Genomic DNA, 14228 nt, shown 5'->3' on the forward strand with positions numbered 1-14228 from the left:
TGTCTTTATTCCTGTTTGTCTGGCTGTCACCATAGTCTGTGTCCAGCAAGGCCATGAAAGTTCCCTGAAACGTGGTGGTCTAACGGGACCCTTTGCTCGGCTCGATGGCCCCTCTCTGTGGGGTTGCCTCTGTGGAAGAGGAGGAAGGCCTGGCTTTGCTCAGTTGGCTGCTGGATACCCGCAGCTGGCCTAGGATGGCCAAACACCCCACTGCTTGGAGTGATTTAAATGCTGAGGGAAGGCTGCAGAGTGGAGACCTCCAGACATGCCTAGAGTTGGTCTAACGAAGGCAACATCCCTCTTCCCCCCCTGTGCTGCCACGTGCCCCAGCCTCCTCCAAGACGTCTCCTCACCGAGGAACTGGGTCAGGGAGAGGAGGGTCATTTGCAAGACAGGCAGCCACCCGGGTTCAAGCTGTGCTGCCAGGGGCAATCCTGTGGGCCATCTGGATAAATATTTAGATACACACACACACAAAATTGCAGGGGACGGTTTCCCCTTGCGGAGAATATTCAGAGACGTGCCACGAGCCGCCGTGCCTGGAAACCTGCCGACTCATCAGTCTGCGCCCCCTGAGAATAGTCTAATGTCATTGAACTTGGAGGACATTAACCAGTCTTGACTGACTGATTCCTTAAAGTTCAGAGTTTGAATATTTAAAAATTAGAGGGGAAATTCTCTCATGGGTTCGTGGGCTGTAAGGAAGGGCTCAGGATGCTGCCTGAACCCCTGCTAGGGCTCTGTCCTGTGTTCCTGCCATGTCCCCTTCACAGCATGAATACTACAGCCACTTCAGATAGGCTGGGCCTAGCATTTTCATCACCTGCAAAGGTCAGACAGAAGCAGGACGAACGGCTCTGAATCCCTCAGTTTGAACCAACCACCCTCAGTGCTGGTTGTAGGTCAGATCCGAACCCAGAGTCCCGTATTCCATTTCCATTTGGGGGAAGCCTGCTGGATATGGATGGGCAGATTTTGATGCAGCCAAAAGACATGGCGATTTTGCACCAGCTGCCTAAAATTGGGCCCAGATGCTCTTGAAAGGTTCACAAGGTTGTTGACAGACTAGAGCAGAGCCCCTAGGCAGCGTCCAGGTGTCTGAGGGATGCACTTTGTGGGGCTGGTGCACTTTGGCTGGACAGACAGGTTGGCCCGGGGATAAAACTGGATTCACCAAACCCACAAAACAAATCATCTCTACCATTGTGATTCCCCCCTTCCTTGTCCGCTCCCTCCCTGCACGCCCCTTGCTGCCCCCATGTTTCTACTGCGTTCTCTCCGTTCTGCCCACACGAGATCCACAAGGGTAATTTTGAGTCAAGAAGCAAAGCGTTTCCAACCCTTAGCGCTGACATTTTCCATCAGACGAGCGAGTTCTGTTTAAAATCCCCTGGGGACTTGTTGTAAGAGCGGAGTATTTAAAACCTAAGTAAAAATACCCTTTTCTGTGTCCTTTTTCCTTAATTATTTCTTCTGTTTCCTGTTCCTCCGCCTCCGATGCTGCATCTCTGTCGGAACAAAGCGAGACAGATGTTCTGAACATGTGGCTACCGGTGTGAGTGGTTTCCCAAGCAACAGACAACCGGTAGCCAAAAGTTTCTCCCAACTTCGTGCATGGCTTTGAAGTTGGCTAGCGGAGGTGGCAGGAGGGCACAGTGTAACACCCAGCAGAAGAGGTGTGGACCAGCTTCATCTGCCAGGTTTTTAGGAGCCTGGTTGTTCCTCAATCCTGCACTTCAGCAGATTTCTGCTGAAAAGCTCATGAGTATCTTCTCAGGAAGATCCATTAAGGTGGACCCCACTGGGAGGCTCCATTCGGCAGTTCAACCCCACTGGAAGGGAAGGTTGACAGGACCATCTATAGGAAATCCAAGCCTCTTAGATCCCAAATCTACCCGACTTAATGTCATTGCCAGCCCTCTTGAACGGTTGCTGCTGGAGCGCTGATACCAGAGCGGAGTGACTTACCATGATAGACCAATGTACAGATTCGTGAACTTGCTCTGACTGCATCCCTTCCTGGCCCGTCACCCTTGAGCCATTGATGTTTACCTGGAAAATGATTTCTGAAAGCAAAGGTGACAGTCCTGTGGCCTGAGTTTCACAAGAGCCGAGTTGTACGTCTGCCCGGGCAGGTATTTGGTGAAGAGCTTGCCTGCCCACCTCTCTCAAGCAGCCCTGGCAGCCAAGCGGCATGGCTCGAGTTCAGGCTATCTACAGTCAGCTCACAGAGCAAAGCCTCTGACGAGCGCTTCACGGGATGAATTCTAATAACTGACACATTTGGAGCCATCGTCATCCGCTCATAGCTATTCCATGGGGAGGAAGAGGGGGGGCTGATTTGTCAGATACATTATTCATTGTAAATTATTCGTCTAGTTCTTCACACTTCCAGAGAGGCAGAGAACATGGGAGTCCACGGGAAAAGTCGCTGGGTGCCGCCTGTCTCCTGAGAACCTGTACCCTGAGAGTGCTGCTGCTTAGCACTCGTCTCTACGGGCCCCAGCACGCTGCAAGTCGGCACGGTTATGCCTACTGTACAGATGTGGGGGTGGATATGCGGGGAGTCCCTGTCTTGTTCCAGGTCATGGAGCAGATCAGTAGAAGAGCCTGGGATACAGCTCTGGGGTCCTAACTCCCAGCACCAGGCATGCTCCTTTGGGATTTTAGTTTGGTGGGTGCAGGATGGCATAGACGAATGCAAGAAAGAGAAGGGGGGCCCTTCCCTGCCTTTGTAAAGAGGAGGGCACAACTGCCCTGGGGGGAGATCAGAGCGCCTCTTCTACATGGGGCTGAGCCATCTGGGGTCTGTGAGTCCTCGGCAGAGCACGCCTACCACTTAGCCTCCCTTGTGCCCAGGCCCATCCTCTGCTCACGGACCCCCTGGCATTCCCCTGCCTTGCCCACCCTGCGGGGCACTGAGGACCTGAAGGCTCAAGCATCCAGCTGCCCAGGCTGGCACTGAACAGGACAGAGGAAAACTGTTCCCATGTTTCTAGCCAGGGAGTGAGCAGCAAGGCCTACCTGCAGTAACCACCCGCCAGTCCAATGCCATGCGGGGGGCTAGGGAGACCCAGTCCCTGCTTGGAGGATCAAAGGCAGGAGAGGAAATAGCAGGGACAAAGGGCAGAGGAGGTGGCAATCTGTGAGCTGGCTGTGGATTCGACACCCAGCCATTTGATAGAGGGGAGCCTCCTTTGGTCTCACAAGCCCACACCCTCCACCACTTTGTCAGATTCCCCCACCTCAGCCCCATAAAGCAATCCAGCCCCGGCTTCCTGAGTTAGCCACAAGGCCCCACCTGGCTGGGGAAAAGCTTGCGGATGTCGGTACCCCAGGGTGAGCCCCGGTCCTGAGGGGAGAAAGCAAATAAAAAAGTGAGAAAAAGCAAATGTCCTTGGAGCTTGAATGGGAAAGAAACAAACACACCCTCCCCTTGTGCCTCCTCCTGGAGTGGGAGAGACTTCAAAGTCCATCCTCCCCACCGGACATGTAAAGGCATCATGGTGTTTGCTGGTTTATGAGAGGGATCAAAGCCTCATCATCAGAAGAACACCCATAAAATCTCAGGGCCTTGTAAAGTTAAACAGTAAGTCACACAAAGCGGTATTTCCCCCACTCCCTGCTGAGATAAGGGAATCTCTCTGGACATCTGAGAGCAGCCAGATGTAAACCATTCCCTCCCCTACAGGGTCTTGCTATAAAGTGTCATTAATCATGCAGTTCATGTAATAGCTAGATCCATGTAAATATTAGCTATATGGATCTAGATACATATGCACGCACACACCCCTTGAATGCCACCTGTGTGGTAGCAAGCGTTGTTCGCAGGGAGGCCGGGCTGGGAGTAAGGTGGTCCCAGATAGATGCCCTATAAATGCTTCTCTATGGAGGTGGCTGCAGCCCATGAATGTCCATAGGTCAATGCCGGCAGCAGGCTGCCAGTGAGTTAGTCCGTGGCCTCTGGGACCCTGCACACCACTGTGACTTTCGCCCCCCTTGCCACAGGACTTGAAGCAATAGTTCTTTAGCCCAGCTCTGACTTTGCCCCTTTACTATAACCCACCCTGGGTGCAGCCTAGAAAGCCATCCCCACCTTGCCCATTGTGCTAGGCCCCCAGGCCCCAGGGAGCTAGCTTCTGCATTGCAGCCTATGGCAGAGCATTCTCCCTGGGTTAATACAATGCAAGATGGAGCCAAGAAGGCATGCTGCACAGGACCCAGCTTGCTGGCTAGGCAATGGGGCAGAACGGCTTCTAAAAGAGACCCACACTTCTGATCTGGCTCAAGATGTGAAAACAGCTGGGCAGCGTTGAATGCCGGGACATGCTCGTGACGTCTCCCTTGATGGCATTCTGTGTCTTACCATGTCTTGCCCACACCAAGGGAACGTGCAGTTTAGTTCCCACCCAACTGCGTCCAGTGCATTTCGGTAACCCCAAGGTATGATTCCACCAGCATTCAAGAATCACCGTATTGACTCTGCACCCAGACAGACCCATGCAGATGCCCCTTTGTAAAATGGATGCTGCACAGCCCCACCAGCGTGAGAATCACTGCCTGCCTCCAATGGATCCAGGGCAGAAAGCAGTTGTTAGGCCGGCGACTCTCAACCAAGTGCCATGGCATACTGGGGTGCCTTGAGATCCTTTCCAGGGTGCTATGGGGTACCACATAGGATATGCACATTGCTTGGTGCATGACCATGATTCATGAGACCAATACAGAGATTTCAAACAGGACTCCCTAGTGTAAAAGGCACTGTGCCCTGCTGTGGTCTCTCTGAGTTCTTTGCAACAGAAGAGTCGCTCTAATTTTTTTCCATAGTCAAAAAATGAGTCAAAACAAAGAGCTGGCGTTTTTTCGTGAGGGGCTTGAGTCTAATGCCTCAGCTCTGAAAAGGTTGAGAACCGCTGCATTAGGAGATAATGCTGAGGATAATTTAATCCTAATGGTGTCTTGCAGGCAACGGCTAAGTGGGCCCATACCTCAGGGCACGGTGCTGGCTTCTACATGTTAATGGATCGGCCTTGTAAAATTCAGGAAATCTTGTGTCCCAAGTGCATCCCCGCAGCCTCCGTGATGCATTCTTCACTCGGCTTTCCCAGAAACCCTGCATGTCAAAAAGCTGGGTGAAAGGAAGCTCCACTGTCCCTGCTGGACGTGGTGCTAATTCTGCCAATATCCGAACCTTGGCAGGCTCCTCTTCCTGGAAACCCTGCTATGCTCTTGTCTCTTGAAATCCTTCCATCAAGTGCAACATCACAGCTCTGGGGGCCGGGAAGTGAAACGAACTGTCAACAAGCAAGGACGCTGATTCGCTTCCTCTGAAGCTCCCCCAAAGCCAAGAAGCATACATCGTGCTAAATACACTGGGCAATAAAAGAGAAGGTGCTTTATCGAGGTTCCTGGCTATTCTGTACTAGCACAAGAAATGTGTTTGTTCCAACCCCAAGAACAAACCCCCACCCTCCCCTTGCCCCGTTCAGTGCCTTGAGTGTCTTCTGCAGTGGAAATGACTCAGCTGTGCAGGGGACAAAGACAAGAAGACAGGCTGCCCTTGATATCTGGCAATCCCCTCGTGCAGAGCTGACCCCCTGGGCATAACTAAAGCCCACACAACTGGCAGCAACCCTGAGGCTGCTCTGATTTAGCAGCCCAGCACTTGGCAGGGCAGGAAAGGGAGCTGCCTACGTGGCCCAGTGCATCCCCTGTTTGAGGGGCACCAGTCTCCTGGAGCTGATTTCAGGCTGGTGGAGGCACTGCCCGTCTATCACCAGGCCACACACGGTTTAACATAGAGGTCTTAAAACTAAAAGATATAGGGGATCCCGGGGCACTTTGCTCCCCGGGCCTTTTGATCTCCTTCTTCTCCACCTCTATGGGCAGCAACCTGGGCTCCACAGAGCTGCATTTCATCAACTGGATGCTGTGCTCATTCCCTGCGGGTGAGCTCAGCCCTCGCCGCAGCCTTTCCCCTTTGGGACTTCCCACTGGTGCACTCACACTCCAGCGATTCCACGGGTCAGTCTCTCTATCTCTCCCTCCTTTATTGTTTGCTCTAAATGAATAAACAGCTGCCAAAGAGAAAATGGCTTAAAAAATAGAAAAATCCCAGTTTAAATCAATTATCTTCCTTGCAGACAAGAGGCCTGGAAAGGTGATATTGAGAATGATGGCTCGTTTCAGTGCTCGGTAATAGGCAGAGCAAATGAAATACAGATCCAGGCTCAACCTGGAAAGGCAGGGTGGGGAAGGAGTGGGGCATTTTTCAGGGGGATTGTCAGGTGAAACACTCCCTTGGATTTCTTCTTTTTTTTCCTGCCACTCTGCCAGCAGATGCTCGTGATGAGGCTTTTTATTTTCCTCCTGCAAGCCTATCGATTGCAATCAATATTCCAGGGTTCTCCGAGTTTCTCTGAGTCTTTCTGCTCAGTTCTGGATGTCAGTTATCAGTTGGCCCAAGGGGACTTTCAGTAACGCTGCCAAGAGAGGTGGATTGGGGGAAGGGGAGAGCTGGGAAAGTTTCTTGGAGAGCGAGAGCAAGATTTCAGTGTCTCAGGAGCTCAGTGTGCAGTGTCTACCAGTAAGTCGTTGTCCCCCTGGTCCAGATGCCCTCTTTTAGAGCTCAGTGCGAATCTGGGACTAACCAGCAGCCTGGCACATGCACTTCATGCCAGCACTCGGGCTCACTCAAGGTTTAGGACAGCCATGACTGCCCAAGTGGGGTGGGAATGAGCTTCTGCTCCCCAAAGAAGACTCAGCTGCAGAGGCCTTTGGGAGACTTCTAGTGATGCCTCCTGTCTCCGCCCCAGTGGAGGTTGGAAAGGCAGGATCAGGAGAGAGGACTTTGGGATATTGCCTCACAGGGCTGGGCCTTCTGTGAGGAGGAAGGTACTTGTCCATGGGCACCCATGCCCGAGAATGGAGACCATCTAGCAAAGGAGGACTCTGGGGTGGGGCAGTGGGCAGAGCACAGCAAAGGAAATGCTGGTGAGATACCCTCAAACGCGGGAGCAATCAACACACAGAGCAGGGAGCTTGGGACCTTGCTGGAGGATGCTGAAGAAAGGGCCACCCACCCTCATGTCCACCAGGACAGCCCTTAGTGACAACTAGGGAGAGGAGCAGAAGGCTGCTGAAGCCCAGGGTGATCCCAGGCCCATCTGGTACCACGCTATCGCCTTCCTGCTTCTGCCCCTAATTAAGGAATGCAGCAAGGCAGCACAGAGCCTCGCAGCCCAGCAAAGGCCCAGGGCTAGCTTCTGATCTCAGCTGCATCGGCAGGGAAGTTACTCTGGATCTGGTCCTCAGCCAGGCAGGGTTTGACCCACCTGCCTCAGCTACAGGGGAACGACCCACTCCCTGCAGGGACACGGCTTCAGCACAGGAACTGGACTGAGCAAAAGGGAGACGGAGCTGGTGGATGTGGGGCACCTGGAGCTGGATGTGTTCACGGAGCCAGACACCAACCCACAGCACCGCCAGGCATCCTAGTCCAAGCAGGGTGCAAGAGTCTGTGTGTGCTTGAAACAGCCACAGGCCTGGGGTGGGGACTCAATCAGCCTCCTTTAAGGGGGAAAACTGGCAGCTATGTTGGGTTTGGGGGAAACCACCTCCCCTTCCTTGGTACCTGCTGCTCCTGTTTCCTTGCAACAACTCAGCCTCTGACCCAAGACTTGAGCCTGCCTGGGGAGCAGAGCTGAGCGATGCCCCCCACCTGAGACTCACCAAGGTGATCCAGACCTGCCCCACAACCAGCAGCAAGCCTTTCTCCAGCACCTTTCTGCCTATGTCGGTTGGAAAGAGGGCAGGTAGCACAGGCAGAGAGGGCAGTAGGAAGAACAATGGAAAAGGGGATCGGATGTATTGAAATACCAGAGCTTCTTATTCTCATGATAGAGTTCATCTTCCGTGCTACCATGCATTTTCCATGCTCTCAGGCCAGTTATGCTTTCCACACGCTGCTGGTCCCAGTGTGAAGCCCCACAGGTGAAGGCATTGGCTCAGGGGCGTGTGCCACTTCATTAGGGTCCTTTGCTTCTTCCCAATCCTGTATCCTAGTGTTTCAGGGAGGCAGCAGCCCACAGGCTTGGCTCGTTGGGAAGACAGCCTGTGTTCTGTGGGCATCAGGCATAGGCTGAGACAGAGAGGATCTGAGACCCGCCAGCACAGGGCCGGTGAATATTCACAAGAGCGGGGCTCCTGCTCCTCAACAGGCAGCCAGTAAGTCCCTGTGACCCCCAGGGTCAGTCCCCATCAGTCAGTGGTAGGGCTCTGAAGGAATAAACATGGGGCAGGGCAGGTGGAAGGGTGTTGCTCTTCTGAGAACATCATTGTGGCTACATCCAGACCAGCAAGCAAGGCTGAACGAGGCTCCAAACCTGCCTCAGATCCTCAGACTCCTGTGGGAGCTGAAGTACTCAGGCTTGGAGCACGAGGATGAATGTCCTGTGGGAGACCCGCAGCTGAGAGCCGAGCAATGTGATGCTGGTGGGGTGGAAAGGGAAACCCCAGCACTGCCCCGAGTACCACAGGGGTCCCCAGCCAGCATCACTCAGCGCGAAATGCAGGAGCACGGCTGGGCCTGGCAGAAGCTCAGTCACCTCGAGGATTTCCCGAGCCTGCATTATTGCATTATTATTCTGTCCCCAGGTATTTATAACTTCAAATGGGTTTTACAGGGGGGTGGGCGGGGGGATACGCCGGTAATTGCAGGCCTTTCATCTCCACCGAGCTTTTAATGACCGAATTGAGACAGCGCATACTTAAAGCTGTCAAACACGGGCTGAACTCTCGCCTCGCTGCCAGCCACGGGGGCCTCCGCACACAGCGCGCCTCAGCCCTGCAAATGTCAACATCGCTCCCTGGGTGTATGGGAACAGACTGGCAGGTGAGATGATTTCCACGGCGGTATGTTAATGGAGTTCTATTGTCAGCGAGAGATCAAGACGGCGGGAGCCGCGCTCCAGAAAACACAGGGGTATTCATTCCTCTGTCTGCTCTGGGCCTCGTTCTGGTGGCTCTTCTCGCCCGCTCAAAGTGCCCCAGATTGGTCTGGGGCAGGGGAGAGCGTGCTTCTATCAGATGGGTGCAGCTGGGTGGGTTTGGATAGCGCCAGCTAAATAACACCCCAGGTTTATGGGGCAGCAATGGGGTTTATGGGGCAACAGGCTTATGGGGCAGCGATATCTTTCAACCCCAGGCATCTCATTGCTAGATCGTGAGGCAGAGCAGGGAGGCAAGGCACAAAGCCATTCGGCATGGCAGGGGGAGTCTGTCCAGGGCATCCATTATGTTGCACATGGCTGCACAAGGCCACCTGCTTAGAGAAGCAGCCAGAGGCTAGACAGAGACTAGACAGTCACCTCTCTGGAGTCACCTAACCCCAGTTGTCTTCCTGCCTAGAGCAGGGGGGGAGGCTGGACCTGGTGATCAGCAAGGTCCCTTCCAGCCCCTAACAACTATGAATCTATGAATCGAATGCGCTCTAAGGAGAAAGAAGCCACAGGCACGTGGTCTGTGGGCCAAAAATGGGGGCCATGTACGTACCCGTCATGCATGTCTTCTCTCCTGTGAGACTAGGGGCAACATGCAAGAGCCTGGCTCTTATACGTGGCCATGAACCAGCAGGTTAGAGAAGTTGCCATGGTCTTCAGCATCACCTGCTATGGGTGCCATCAGAGCAACCTTCTCCTCTCCCTCTCTTTGCTACATGTTGCTCTGTGGACTCCTGATGGGGCTGGAGCCCTGCCAGAGACGGCAGTTGCTGTGGGCCAGATTCTGCAGCCCTCACCCGGTCAGCGACTCCACTGAGATCAGGACGGCTGCGTGTGCTTAGCAGCAGCAAGGGGGTACAAAGCTGGGTGTGAGGGTTGGCAGTAGATGTAAGGGATGCAAGGAACTACCCTGGTGGGAAAGGGGAGAAGGGAAACACCCCTCTACCCGCTCACGGAAGCGGAGAACAGAGCACGAAGGAATTCAGTGTCAGTGTGTGTGCCCCGTGTCAGCCAGGCAGGCTCCTCCTGCCAGACTGGCTGAAGCCACCTCAGCTGCTTCATGCACTGTCCAGGAGTCTGCTGCCAAGGGAGATCCCAGCACCCCATGGAGAACGGACTCCCTGCAAGGCTGGTCTCTGTTGCATGTCGTCAAGCTGTGCTCAGGCCGCTGCAGACCCGAATGTCTCAGCCAGGTCACGTATCGCTCCACATCAAGGGATAACGGCAAGTAGCTCACAGCAGAGCCAGCAGGAGCCCCATGATGGGACCATGCACCAGTGTAGGGTCACTGAAAGAACATCTGAGATTCCCTCCAGCACCTCATCTATTACAGGCTCCATCTAAAATATTGCAAACGGCAGAGGTTTTTCATCCCTTTCACTTTGTTTCCCAATTTTCCGTAATAAATTCTCCTTGATCCTGACGCCTGTAATAAACATTATTCGAAAAATTCACAGAGACCGATCAGCCATGAATCAAATCAAATCCATCTTCATCGCTGCTGCCGCCTCCTTACCCCGCTGACCTTTACTGCATTAGGGAAGCCGGCGTCTCTGCCTCTGTCTGTCCTCTGCTATACATCTGAACTTCCATAAGTGGATTTATGGCCAAAGGCCGGTATATATCATGCAGGGACACAGCCATTCATACACTGTATACATCTTCATTAATCTTCCCAGTGTGTTCTGGGTCAGCAGGAACAAATCCTTGGAAACGGACCCCAGCACTTCTGATAAGAGAACGGAGCTGTAGCTATTTGTTTCTGTTATAATGAGAACATTTGCTCCATGGATCTGGCTTCAGCCACAAAGGCTTTCCCATGTCAGTGTGAGTGTCTCCAGAAGTATTTACCTTTTTGCTGCCTGAGAAAAAGCCTGAATTCCCCCTGGATAGACATCCCCATCTTTCAGATGGTTTCTAGGGGAGAACGAAAGATTCAAAGCCAGGAAAACCAATTGACTGGGGCTAGTTTCTCATTTTCCATGAAAAAAATAGGGCTGTGAACATGTGCTGCCCTAGAACAGACTGAGCCATGCTTCTAGGAAAGGCAGTGCAGCGCTCTCAGCCAGGGCCTGCATCTCACGACTGCTGTACTCTGGCATCCCAGAGCACTGTGGTGAGACGCACCTCCCTTGGCCATCTAGTCGTGGGCTCCATTCAGCAATGTAGCACTTCAATTAAAAGCAGCCGTTGCAGCACGTGGCTGTGGAAGGAGAGTGGAGAATGGCTTGTGTGCATATGCAGGGCAAATTGACTGTGGCAGGGCTCCTGCGAGGCAGGGAGGGGGCCGTGTTGAAGGGCGCTGGTACAGCTGTCTGAGTACCTCCTGGTCAAACTGCAGTTGAGTAAGTTGTCGTGCCTGGAGTTGAAAGGCTTGGCATCCGTGCCAGGGAGGAGGAAATGATGACCTGCAGAGGCAGCCCATGCACCTCCAGGCTCCTCAACCTTTTCCCTGCTGCCCTAGCCTTGATGAAGTCTTCACTGTGCCCAGTTAATGAGCTCTGTCAGCTGCTTCCCGGCCCTGAAGTGGTGCTGGCAAGGAGCAAAGACAGGCTGGTGATGGAACCAACGCCGGCCTGGTCCCGGGAGCGGTCACTGAAGAGGACCACAAAAGAGGAGCACAAAAGGGTTTCTGGGTGTGCCTGCTGGTTTATTTCCAAATGCAACCTTGTGTTGGCTGCTGTCTGAGGTGGGACTCGAACGCCGCCTTCCCCGAGGTCATAGATCAACAGTAATGACTCTTGAAGTCTGGATGTGTTTGCCTCCGGCATTATGCCGAAAATTAATATGCACGGTGGTGGGATTCTCTTATCCGAGGCGGATGTCATTTCAGAAGCAGTTTGAGTGAGGGGAACATAAACCGAAGCTGAGCGTATCTGACACGGGAGAGGCACAGGAGACAATGCTCTTATCAGAGCAGAGACACCAACAACCGGGCCTTATACATTTTTAATACATCATTTTAAATTCTTGGCTGTCAGGAGAATTAAATGAGGTGCTTTCCCTGCTGAAAGATGAGCATCTGTGTACGAATCCCCTGGGATCCTGGCCTATGGAGAACGGAGCATTCCCCTATGGCTTCTTGGGGCCAGGACTCAAAGTGAGTTATAGACTGGTTTGGACTGGAGGGTCTGGTCCAGATGGGGCGAGAACCTTTGAGCTGGACCTGTAACACCAAGTGTGGGTGGCCAGGCCTGGCTGGAGACCTCACGGGACTTTTTAGAGCCGTTTTATCTTCTGTGGTGTGGACAGTTTGTGTCCTGATGGCTAGTTGGCCAACGGGCGGCTGTTTGGGAATTGTGCTGCTTGGCTGAAGCCACAGGGCCTGGTGTACTGTTCCTGCCCCAGCCTGGACAGCTGCCGTGATATAAAGAGGAGCCTCATATCTCCCTGCACCTTCAGACGCGCTGTTTATAGCAATGTCCTCACACAGCTGTTCCCAGCCAGTCCCACCAGTGCTACGACTCCCATATTCTCCAGTCAAGTTCTGATTCAGCAATACACATGTTCTGGTGAGAGGGGAAGCATGGTCTGTGGGTTATAATAAGACTCAGGAGACCTGGGTTTCCTGCCCTGCTCTGTCACGTGCTCCTTATATGACTCTGGGTAAGGCATGTCTCTGTGTGCCTTCTGTAGAAGTGTTGGCCTGTTGCACTGAAGTTTTGTGTGGATATACACATTAAGAGTCAAGAGGTGCTTGCATGCAATGGTAAGGGAGCCCAGGCACATACCCTAGATGGACAAAGTAAGTCAGACTTAACCATTAGCTGAAGGGGCCTTGTAGACTGGGGGCCTAAGGAGGTGTCCCAAGCTCACTGAGAGGATTGGAAAGAATCCAGTTGACTTCAGTGGGTCTTAGATGGGGCACAAAGTGACTGAGAGGTGGCTGATTCCAGATGCATGGACCCTTTAGGGTCTATGACCCCAAATATTCACAGGTCACTCTATTTTGGCCTTTTGGACTTGTCCAGAGCTTTTGCTGCATAATATGAAGAGCAGAGGCAGAGGAGGAGAGAGAGAGAAGAGAGAGAAGGGGGCTAACAGAACTCTTCAGGAAAACAATTACCATCCCAATTACTTTCTCTATATGCATGGCATGCTGGGCCTGGGCACCTCAGCACCTGGATCAGGGCTGGCTTTATGAGATTAAGATGATAGGAAAAATAAAAGGTCTTCAGTACTTTAGGCATTAGCAATGCACTTGCACCAAAAACATCATAAAGCCTGGAAATAGAAGTCGTATTTCCCTGGTTTATTTTCCAGAGGAGAATAGGTGGCATTTAGGATCCGTAACGACCTGTTGACTCGGGAAATAGATCATGTTGCTTTGATGCAGCTGCTTTGCTATTTTTTTTTTTTTTTTTATAGAGAACAATTACCAATGTCAAATATGTTCTAGATGCTTTGAGGACAATCCCAGGGCATGGGCGCCACATGCCATCTGCCTGAGACATAGTGAATGTCTCCTCTCCCATCGGTCCTTTTGAGCCTTTGTCCCTCTTTTGTTCCTTCCATTCAGGCTTTATAGATGGAAGTGAGTTCAGCTCCGCGGCACCTATACAGCTAGGTGTGTGTGCTTGGTCCTGCCTGGACTACAGAGGAGGGAAATGGAGTGCAAAGAGAAGCAGTGATTTGCCAAAGGTCATGTAGAAGGGCTGTGGCATAGCAGTGAAGAGAGCCCACGTGCCCTGAACCAAAGCCTAACCATGACAGATGCATCTGTTCCCACTTCCTGGCTCCATATCTTTTATTCATTTTATTGCTATAATTAGAAAGACCCAACAGGAAAGGAATAAACAGCCAACAGGAGAGGATGGCATCGCAGGGGTCTGGCCTCACCTCTCCTCACAGCCCCAAACTTTCCACAATCACAGGTGGCATCACCCCAAGAGAAGAAGCAAGGCTAGGCCTATGGAAATATGGACAGCAAATGGAGAGGAAAAATGCGGAGTCAGGGAGACTGGGGGGGAGAGAAGGAATGATGTACATAGCTAGGGCTCAAGGAAACACTCAATATTCTCTTCTGCCATAGGCTCCAGGTGACCTTGGGCCACTCACACAGTCTCTCCATGCTCTGCTTCCTGACTGTCACCTGGGGATAGTAACCCTGTCCACATGTATATCTTGCCTCTTTGGGCAGTAAGCTCTTTGAGGAAGGAGCTGTCTTTGACGATCTCTGTAGTATCAGGCCCAACAGGGCCCCAGTCGCAGCTGGGGTATCAGGAGCTG

Source organism: Crocodylus porosus, unplaced genomic scaffold (assembly GCF_001723895.1).
Source record: "Crocodylus porosus isolate Cpor-Errol unplaced genomic scaffold, CroPor_comp1, whole genome shotgun sequence".
NCBI classification, from domain to species: Eukaryota; Metazoa; Chordata; order Crocodylia; family Crocodylidae; genus Crocodylus; species Crocodylus porosus.